This window comes from Rhagoletis zephyria, unplaced genomic scaffold, assembly GCF_001687245.7.
Source record: "Rhagoletis zephyria isolate East Lansing unplaced genomic scaffold, Rhagoletis_zephyria_1.1 Rzeph_scaffold_00370, whole genome shotgun sequence".
Lineage (NCBI taxonomy): Eukaryota > Metazoa > Arthropoda > Insecta > Diptera > Tephritidae > Rhagoletis > Rhagoletis zephyria.
This window is the reverse complement of record NW_016157454.1, coordinates 242,654-252,836: the sequence shown is the minus strand read 5'-3', so window position 1 is coordinate 252,836 and position 10,183 is coordinate 242,654.

Below are 10,183 nucleotides of genomic sequence, written 5' to 3'. Positions count from 1 at the left end.
TGTCACTAATCAGATCGAACATGTAATTGATACGGGTGATGCAAAACCCGTCATGAAACGCCAGTATCCAGTATCGCCATACGTGGCTGAACAAGTTCAAGCCGAATTGGATAAAATGCGTAGTCGTGACATCATTATGACCATCGAAGAAAGCCCTTGGCGGTCACCAATTCTGGCTGTAAAGAAGAAAGACGGAACGTGTCGCCTGTGCTTGGACGCAAGAGAATTGAGTAAAATCACCGTTCCAAATGCCTATCCAATTGCGGATACTAATCAAATTTTAGCTCGACTAAAATCAGAGAAATACCTAACCAGTATTGATCTGTCTCAAGCTTTCTTTCAAATTCCTTTGGCAAAATCGAGTCAACTGAAAACCGCTTTTGCATTCGGTAACAGACTTTACGCTTTTCGTCGCATGACGATGGGGTTGGGAAATTCACCGGCCACATTAGCCATTCTCATTGATAAAATATTCCGTCATTTAATTCCATATGCATTCGCATATGTGGATGATTTCATAATTTGCACTTCGACGTTTGAAGAACACGTTAAGATATTGGCAATCGTTGCAAAACGTCTGGCTGGGGCCGGCTTAACCATCTCAACATCCAAATCGGATTTTTGTTGTAAACGATTGGAATTCCTGGGCTACGTTTTGTCTCAAAAGGGTCTATCTGCGAATTCATCTCGTATTCGAGCGATTGTTAGAATTGCACGGCCCAAAACGGCAAAAGAAGTCAGACGGTTCGTTGGTGCAGCAGGCTGGTACCGTAAATTTATTCCAAATTTTTCGGAGATCACAGCTCCCCTTTGTGAATTGTATAAAGGAAACCGAAAAGGACCCATTGAATGGAATACCGCTGCTGAACAAGCCTTTCTCAAACTCAAAGAGTGTTTAACTACCACTCCCGTTCTGACTATGGCCGATTATTCAAAACCATTCAAGGTTTATACCGATGCCTCGCTTATCGCAGCGGGAGCTGTTCTAGTACAAGAACATGATGGGAATGAACGTGTGGTTCAGTATTTTTCTAAGAAATTCTCGAAAGCCGAACAAAATTACACAGCATCTGAACGGGAATGCCTAGCCGTTCTCTTAGCGGTCGAAAAGTTCCGTCCATATTTTGAGGGTCGTGAATTGGTTGTGGTAACGGACCATGCAGCTTTGCGCTGGCTACAAACTCTCAAAGAACCAACTGGACGTTTATGCCGTTGGGCGATCCGATTATCACCCTACGATCTCAAAATTATTCATAAACCAGGAAAACATTTAGAACTTCCTGACGCCTTATCTCGTTCTTTTGCTCTTCTCAACATCGTTCGTAGAAAACCAATTGACCTTCCGAGTAATTTTCACGTTAATCGTACTCCAATCACATCCGTGATCAACATTGACCCAAACACGTGCGATAAATGGTACAACAAAATGCATGCCATGGCCTCAAAACAACCATTAGATAGATATAAAATCGAGAACAACCTTCTATATCATCGATTGAAATTTTCCAATCAAAGTGCGGAAATACTGTGGACACTTTGTGTACCATCTTCTGACAGAGCAAAAGTCCTCGATGAAAATCATAACCAACATTCGCATCAGGGTGTTTGGAAAACTTATAGACGTATCTCACAACGCTATTACTGGCCAAACATGTATGAGTCCGTTTACCAGTACGTTCGGCAATGTGAACTATGCCACCGCATTAAACCAAGTAATGAGAGCACCAAAACACCTCACGGCGAATATAGAGAACCAAAACGACCGGGTAGGCAATTATCGATTGACTTCGTCGGTAAGCTGCCCATGTCTAAAAATCGTAACCAATGGATCTTCGTAGCCATCGACTGTTACTCGCGATATGTCTGGGCGCAGCCCATGAAAAATGCAAACGCCATATCCGTAGTCAATTATCTTCGACATATATTCACGGTGAATGGCTGCCCCGAACTCATTATATCAGATAATGGTACTCAATTCATCAGTCAAACTTTCGCAAAGCTTTGCGCCGATTATAACATCAAACACATGAAAACGCCTTTGTACCATCCACAAGCCAATCAGGTAGAGGCGACAAACAAAAGCATTAAACTTGGATTACGTGCTCACATGGCTGATCTTCTTGAACATTCCTTTTGGGAAAACCATCTTTCTCGTGTTATTCATGATATTAACACTTCAGTGCATTCAGCCACGGGCTACACGCCATATTTTCTGCACACCGGTCGTGAATATGTGAAAGATGGAAACGAATATAAATTATTATTGGATGTAAATCCATACCATACCCAGGAGGTGGAACAACGTAAAGTTCTGGCTGATGAAATTCGAGACAGACAGTTCGCACAATATCAACAAACCGCACAACGGGCATTGACCCGCAAAAGAGAACGCCATTTCGAGATAGGCTCGGAAGTGTACATTCCCAATCCTAAACCGTCCGTGGCCGGAGAGGGCTATGCACAAAAACTAGCCCCACCAAAAATTAGAGCCTATGTTTCACGGAAACTTGGTTCGAACTCATATGAACTGATCGATGCTAAACACCGAGTGCTTGGCAATTATTCCGCCGATTTAATCACAACACGCTAACTCATTCAGTACATTCGCCTTCTCAAGAATTTCGATGAATATATGGCGGGCCTCCAGACTCCATTGATTCTGCCTTATTACAGGGTACCCGGCTGGAATAAATTAATTAAGTTTAGTTTTGTTATATCCATAGTTTTGTTATATTATATCCTCAGTACATTGCTAGTAAATCGATCAAAGCAAACAAGAAAAGATTCATAACCAAATCATTTACCAATGCCTTTCATCTACCGTAGCTTATGTAATGCGTACTGAAACTAAATACGAAAGACGGAGCATTTGTACATACATACATATGCGCTTAAAGGCGAACTGAACGAGTCAGGATGGGGTTGATGAAGATCATGTGGAACGATTTCGATGTAAGGTCTAACGTCGATCAAACCACAGCCCGTGAATTGCATTCTAACCACCATTCTCATATCCCTACTAAACGCTCCACTTTTTTTTTTGTTAACGTGTCGCTGAAGATGAGAGGGGTATAATGATCTATTATTTTTTATTGCCCAAATAATAGACATAAGAACGATTATAAGAAATGTAAACATAACAAAACTTTCAAAGCTAAAGTTCAAAATGGAGGGGATTGCCAGATGAATTTACGTAACCAATAGTTATTCAAGACACGAACCATCATATCGGTATATACACGAATTGACATGTCCACTATGAAAACGCCCAGACTGACATACGATAAAAGAATCGGTAGTCACATACCACGAGACGAGAAAAATATACTTTCTTTTTGGAATTGGACACGGAGCGAACCACACTCATCAGCCCTCGCAAGAACGGAATTATAACCAAATAATTAAAGTGGATTAAAAGCTTGTATTAAAAGCTGGCGACATTCGGGGAGTCGATACTCACCCCTCAGTGGAAATTAATAGAGGCAAAAGGTGCCATCACATTCCTTCCGGCAAATCCCCAGCCATGTTGTTGCGTAGAATAAAGAAGTTGTGAGCATCAAATCGGGACTATTTATTTGACAGCAATTGAGTCACCATATGCCGGTAACATGTCTGGGAAGTTATCATACGGTATGACGCAAAACGAAAAAAAAGTTGTTCTGAGTAGCCTTCCAATAGTTCTAGAGTTCTTGAAAAGGGGAAAAAAAGTTCTGGATATTTTCACAAAAAAAAAATTGATTTGAAAATTGGGTATGCCAGATTCACGCAGCATACGACGTGTGGCAAAAAGGCAAATAAAAAGTTGTCCTCAGCAGCTTTTCAATAGTTCTAGAGTTCCTGAAAAGGAAAAAAAAAGTACTGCAAAATTACGTCGAAAAAACACTTTTTTCGTAAAAGTCGAAAATGTTAAAATTTTGAGAAAAAAAAAAATTGAACCTGTTCTGAGTAGCTTTTCAATAGGTCTAGAGTACTTGAGAAGGAGAAAGAAAGCTCGGCAAAATTTCGCCGAAAAACCCCTTTTTCGAAAAAGCCGAAAAAGTTAAATTTTTGAAAAAAATAAAAAATTAAATCTGTTCTGAGTAGCTTTTCAATAGGTCTAGAGTACTTGAGAAGGAGAAAGAAAGCTCGGCAAAATTTCGCCGAAAAACCCCTTTTTCGAAAAAGCCGAAAAAGTTAAATTTTTGAAAAAAATAAAAAATGTAATCTGTTCTGAGTAGCTCTTCCATAGTTCTAGAGTTCCTGAAGAGGAAAAAAAAGTTCGGCAAAATTACGCAAAAAAAATACTTTTTTCCTAAAAGTCGAAAATGTTCAAATTTTGAAAACAATAAAAATTAAACCTGTCTGAGTAGCTTTTCAATAGTTCTAGAGTTCCTGAGAAGGAGAAAGAAAGTTCTGCAAAATGACGCCGAAGAAACATTTTTTTCCAAAAAGTGGAAAAAGTAAAATTTTGAAAAAAATAAATAAATATGTCCTGAATAGCTCTTCAATAGTTCTAGAGTTCCTGAAAAGGAGAAAGAAAGTTCTGCAAAATGACGCCGAAGAAACATTTTTTTCCAAAAAGTGGAAAAAGTAAAATTTTGAAAAAAATAAATAAATATGTCCTGAATAGCTCTTCAATAGTTCTAGAGTTCCTGAAAAGGAGAAAGAAAGTTCTGCAAAATTACGCCGAAAAAAACACTTTTCTGTAATTTTGCAGAACTTTCCTTCTCAGGAACTCTAGATCTATTGAAGAGCTACTCAGAACAGATTAAATTTTTTATTTTTTTCAAAAATTTAACATTTCGACTTTTTCGAAAAAAGTTTTTCTAGACGTAATTATGCAGAACTTTCTTTCTCCTTCTCAGGAACTCTAGAACTATTGAAAAGCTACTCAGAACAGATTAAATTTTTTATTTTTTTCAAAAATTTAACATTTCGACTTTTTCGAAAAAAGTTTTTCTAGACGTAATTATGCAGAACTTTCTTTCTCCTTCTCAGGAACTCTAGAACTATTGAAAAGCTACTCAGAACAGATTAAATTTTTTATTTTTTTCAAAAATTTAACATTTCGACTTTTTCGAAAAAAGTTTTTCTAGACGTAATTATGCAGAACTTTCTTTCTCCTTCTCAGGAACTCTAGAACTATTGAAAAGCTACTCAGAACAGGTTTAATTTTTATTTTTTTCAAAATTTTAACATTTTCGACTTTTTCGAAAAAAGTGTTTTTGGCGTAATTTTGTAGAACTTTTTTTTTCCTTTTCAGGAACTCTAGAACTATTGAAAAGTGCTCAGAACAACTTTTTATTTGCCTTTTTGCCACATGTTGTATGCTGCGTGAATCTGGCATACCCAATTTTCAAACCAATTTTTTTGTGTGAAAATATCCAGAAGTTTTTTTTTCCTTTTCAAGAACTCTACAACTATTGGAAGGCTACTCAGAACAACTTTTTTTAATAATTTTGCGTCATACCGTATGCCAACTTCACAGACATGCCTGTAACACGTAAGTCAGCCAATTTCTTGCCACCATCCATTGGAAACGAGCTATCCATCAACCTCAAATAAAGATTCCTATTTGGACCCACAAACCAATGTCAAGCAAATCACCATAAGTCACATGAACCTGAAATTTGGTATGCAGACCAATACCGAACCGATTTCAAAACCAAGAACACCGTTGGAAAGGAACTTTTCCGTAGATGAGCAGAGTTGTTATGGTTTCACAATTGGTTGAAAATTACGGCCAAAACCCTCGTTTAAACATTTTCGTATTTGTGTATAGTTTTTGCTGCAACATGTTCAATTTGACATGTTTCGCATGTTGTTTCACTTCACATTTGAAATTAAGCTTTGAAATAAAGATAAATATGAAGATGAAGAAATAAATGATAACGATGAAGTAAAAAAAAAAGAAGGCAAAAGTGAAGATAAAGACGAAAATGGAGGCAATGGCAGATACATAAGAATTAGGGTAATTGAAAGGGTAAGAACATTTCTTGAATTTATGAAGTGAAACTTCTTTACGGCAGTTGGTTGGATGGGAGTAAATTGTCAAATTCTAGAGGAATAATGCACATGGAAATGGTTCTCAGCGGTTTAGCGGTTTGAGAATAAAAACAAAAACAAAGATGCCTAGCGGTACAGGCAAAAACAAAGATCAAAGTAAATCTAAACACTTTAAGGTAAAGGTGAAGAGGAATATGCAAAAATAAAGATAAATATGAAGAAAAGGATGAGGATGAAGATCGATATTGGTATCGATATAAAACTCGACTTTTCTCTTTTAACTTTTCTCGATATAATAATCGATATTGTTATCGATAAAATATTCTATATTGTTTTCGATACTGTTATTGATTAAACCGCTATTGTAATCGATATAGTAATCAATATAATAATCGATATTGTTATCGATACAATAATGGATAATGTTATCGGTATAATAATCGATTAAATAATTGATTTTGTTATCGATTTAGTCATTTATATTGTTAAAGATATAAACAATAATCGATACTGATGATTGTTATATTTATCGATGAATTAATCGATTTTGCAATCGTTGTATTTTTCTATATATTATGGATATTGATATCGGCATTTTTATCGGCACAGTTATCAACAGTCTTATCGATATACTAATCGGAACATGAAATGTGATCACATTACATGACATCACATAACATTTTATCACATGATATGAAGAGACATCACATAATATTACATCACATAATATTATATCACATCACACGATATCACGGTGACATGACATTATATGATATGACATCACATTATATGGCATGACATCACATGACTTGACATCACGTGATATGGCATCGTATGACATGACATGGCATTACATGNTGACATGGCATTACATGACGTGGCATCACATGATATGACATCATATGGTATAACATCATATTACTTGACATCAGAGGAAATGACAATACATGACATGACATCCTATCACCTCACATCTTATCACGTCATCGCACCTCATCTCATCTACGTGAGTAGAAAAAGAAAACTATAAAAGCAAAGATGTGAAAGTTAAAAACAAAGATGAAGACCAAGGTAAAGTTACCGATTTCAAAACCAAAAACACCATTGGAAAGGTAATTTTCTGTAGATGAGGAGAGTTTCTATAGTTTCGAAATTGGTGGAAAATCGTCGTTTAAAAATTTCCATTTGGTGTATGGCTGTTCAATTTAAGCTGTTTCGCATTTTGTTTTACTTCGTATTTGAAATTAAACTTTGAAATAAAGATAAATATGAAGATGAAGAAACAAGTGATAACGATGAAGACAAAAAAAAGACATAAGTGAAGATAAAGAGGAAAATTGATATAAAGGCGAAAATGGGGAAAATGAGAAATACATAAGAATTAGGTTAACAGAGTTGAAATTTTCCGATAGGAATCGAAATAAAATCAGCCATAAAGGTTACTGAAATTTATCGAATCATCGAAGTTTATAATTATCGAAATTTATCCATGCTTATTAAGTTATCGCAACGTATCGAATTATTCAAACTGATCAATGTTTACTGAGTTGTCGAAATTTATAGACACAGAAACTTAGTTGTCCAAATTTACGGATAGTTATCGGGCTATAAAAACGTGTGGGATTAACGAAATTTGTCAAGTTAAAGAAATGTATCAAGTTATCGATATTTATTGAATTATCATTATTTTAGACTTAACGAAATTTATCGAGGTGTCGTAATGCATGGAGTTCTTTCAAGCGAAGTTTATTTAATTTTCAAAATATATCGATTTATCGAAATTTCAAGGTTATAGAAGCGTATCGATTTATCACTGCTTATCGAATTTAATCGTCTTAACAGAGTGTAACGAGTTATCAAAATGTTTAGATAGTTTTCGAAAAATGTGGAGATGTCAAAAGTAAAAATTTATAAAGGTGTCCAAAGTTTTTACATTTTTGAGTTATCGAAATTTATCGAGCCATCGAATTTCACAGCTATCAAAATTAGTCGAGTTAACGAATTTTGTTGAGTTATCGAATTTTAGTGTTCTTGAAATTCATCGAACGATCGATATGTATCAAATCATTTAAATTTATCGAAAAACTTGAATGTATCGGGTCAATTCCAAGTCCTGCCGAAGTTCTCCAAAGACCTTCTCAGATAAAAAAAAAAATTGTTATGTTTTAGCAGAAGACTTTCCGGTTAGTTAATTTGTACCGTATAAGTTTTGCTACGTGTTAAGTTAGAAAACCTCTCCAAGGCTTCTAAAACTAGAAAAACTGTCGAATTTCAACAGTAACTGGCCCTCTAGTATATATAAATGTGTGTGTAAAAGGGTTTTTTGAAACTTTAAATTCTTTAGACCATTTTGAAATGGAAAAATTAAATCATTTTTGTGATCCCGCGATGCTGTTAAATGAAACATGTGCGTGTATTTTGAATAAACCTACTTCTGAAATAAGCATTCTACCGGAAAAGTGCAGCTATACTAAAACAGCTAAGCGAATAGGAAGCTAAACTTATCTATACTAATTATATAAAGAGAAGTCCCTTCTTTTGTAACAGGTAACCTCGCGAACGGCTGGTCCGATTTTCAAGAAATTTTGTATATAAATAGCTTTTAGCAACCACCATGTTTAAAGCAACAAAAAAAATACTTTTTTCCTGTAGGTGGACCAGAGACCGATCTATTCGAAAAATCGTATTATGGTCCGATCTGCTTTAAATTTGGTATGTAGGCAGCTTTTTGCTTAGATTAGCATATGTGATTCTTGTTTTCTGTGTAGTGGACCAGAGACTGATCTATTCGAAAAAGTTTTATTTATCGTCCGATTTGCTTGAAGTTTAGTACGTAGGTAGCCTTTTCCTAGATTAGCATATATGATCAATTTTTTCTTCTAATATGCTCCGTTTGGTTTGAAATTTGGCGCGCAGGCAGCTTACTGCCTGGATTAACATATAGGATTTTTTACAGCTGGACCAGGAACCGATCTATTATATAGAATAGAATTGAATGATTGTTTTACAGTTCGAAATGTTTTAAGGCGCCGCAAAGCAAGCGGCTATTGGCTATTTATCGATACTTGTTATCTATACCAATTATAATAAGAGAAGTGCCACCTTTTTGTAGGAAGTGATGTCGCGAACGGCTGTAACGATTTTTTTGAAATAGGGTTTTTTGGTTATAGCCACCGCATATTTCCAGAAGCATTTGTGGTAGAGTCTGGAACTTGGTATGAAGGTATAGAAATCAATCCCATACTCTTGGAGAAAAGTGGGGACTATTGGTAGAGAGGGCGTGGCGCCTTCCAAACATACTGAAACTTTTACCTATCTATAAATACATATATAATTCTTCGGTATGTGTGATTTCGAGTGAACTCCTCCTAAACGACCGAAATGATTTTAATGAAATTTTTATTCACAACTTTATGATCTGATCTGCCTAATATTCAAAATATGTATTGGTAACGGGAAGGTGGCTCGCTCCGATTTGCCTCATAAACAATATGTATATTGGTAACGGTAGGGGCAATACTATTGAAAAAAAGAGCCTCAGGTGGCACTGGAGTCGAGTTATTGCTAAAAATCGTCAAGTGAAGTCATTCGGAGACACCAGGGTTCAAAATCAAATTACCACCCTTAAATCGACCACCATAACCATTGCGGTCCATGCTTAACGGCGACTAAACAAAATAAAGACAATTCTTGATGAATGCCTGCAAATTCACTTATGGTATTTCGTCTGAAATAAATCTCTGTATATTGGATTTCTGTGGACCAATGATGTTCTCTCATTTTGAAATTGCCACCACCTTTTCTATACAGATTCAAGGACGATTCACCATCGAGCCGGATCATTGTTTCCGTAAGAACTTCTTTACGGGCATAACGCATTCGTTACGTTATTTAAGAAGCTCCCTGATAAACAAAAAATTTTCAGGTAAAAGTGTCACCGTTTTTGAAATAATAAAGTTTTTTTGAATTAAAAAAAAAAATCGTGCCTTTCCATGTATTTTCTTTAGCTGCGTCTACAAACCAGGCTATACTTAGTAAATTTTTTATGTAAAATACTTCCAGATAGTTGCTTCTCCATACTCAAATGCAATGTAGTTAAAATATATTAAGGAACCATCATAAAATTATGACTATTTTGGGATTTTTAACTTTTTGATATTTTCTTTCCCAACTTTGACTATCTGTGGTGAAAAAAAAA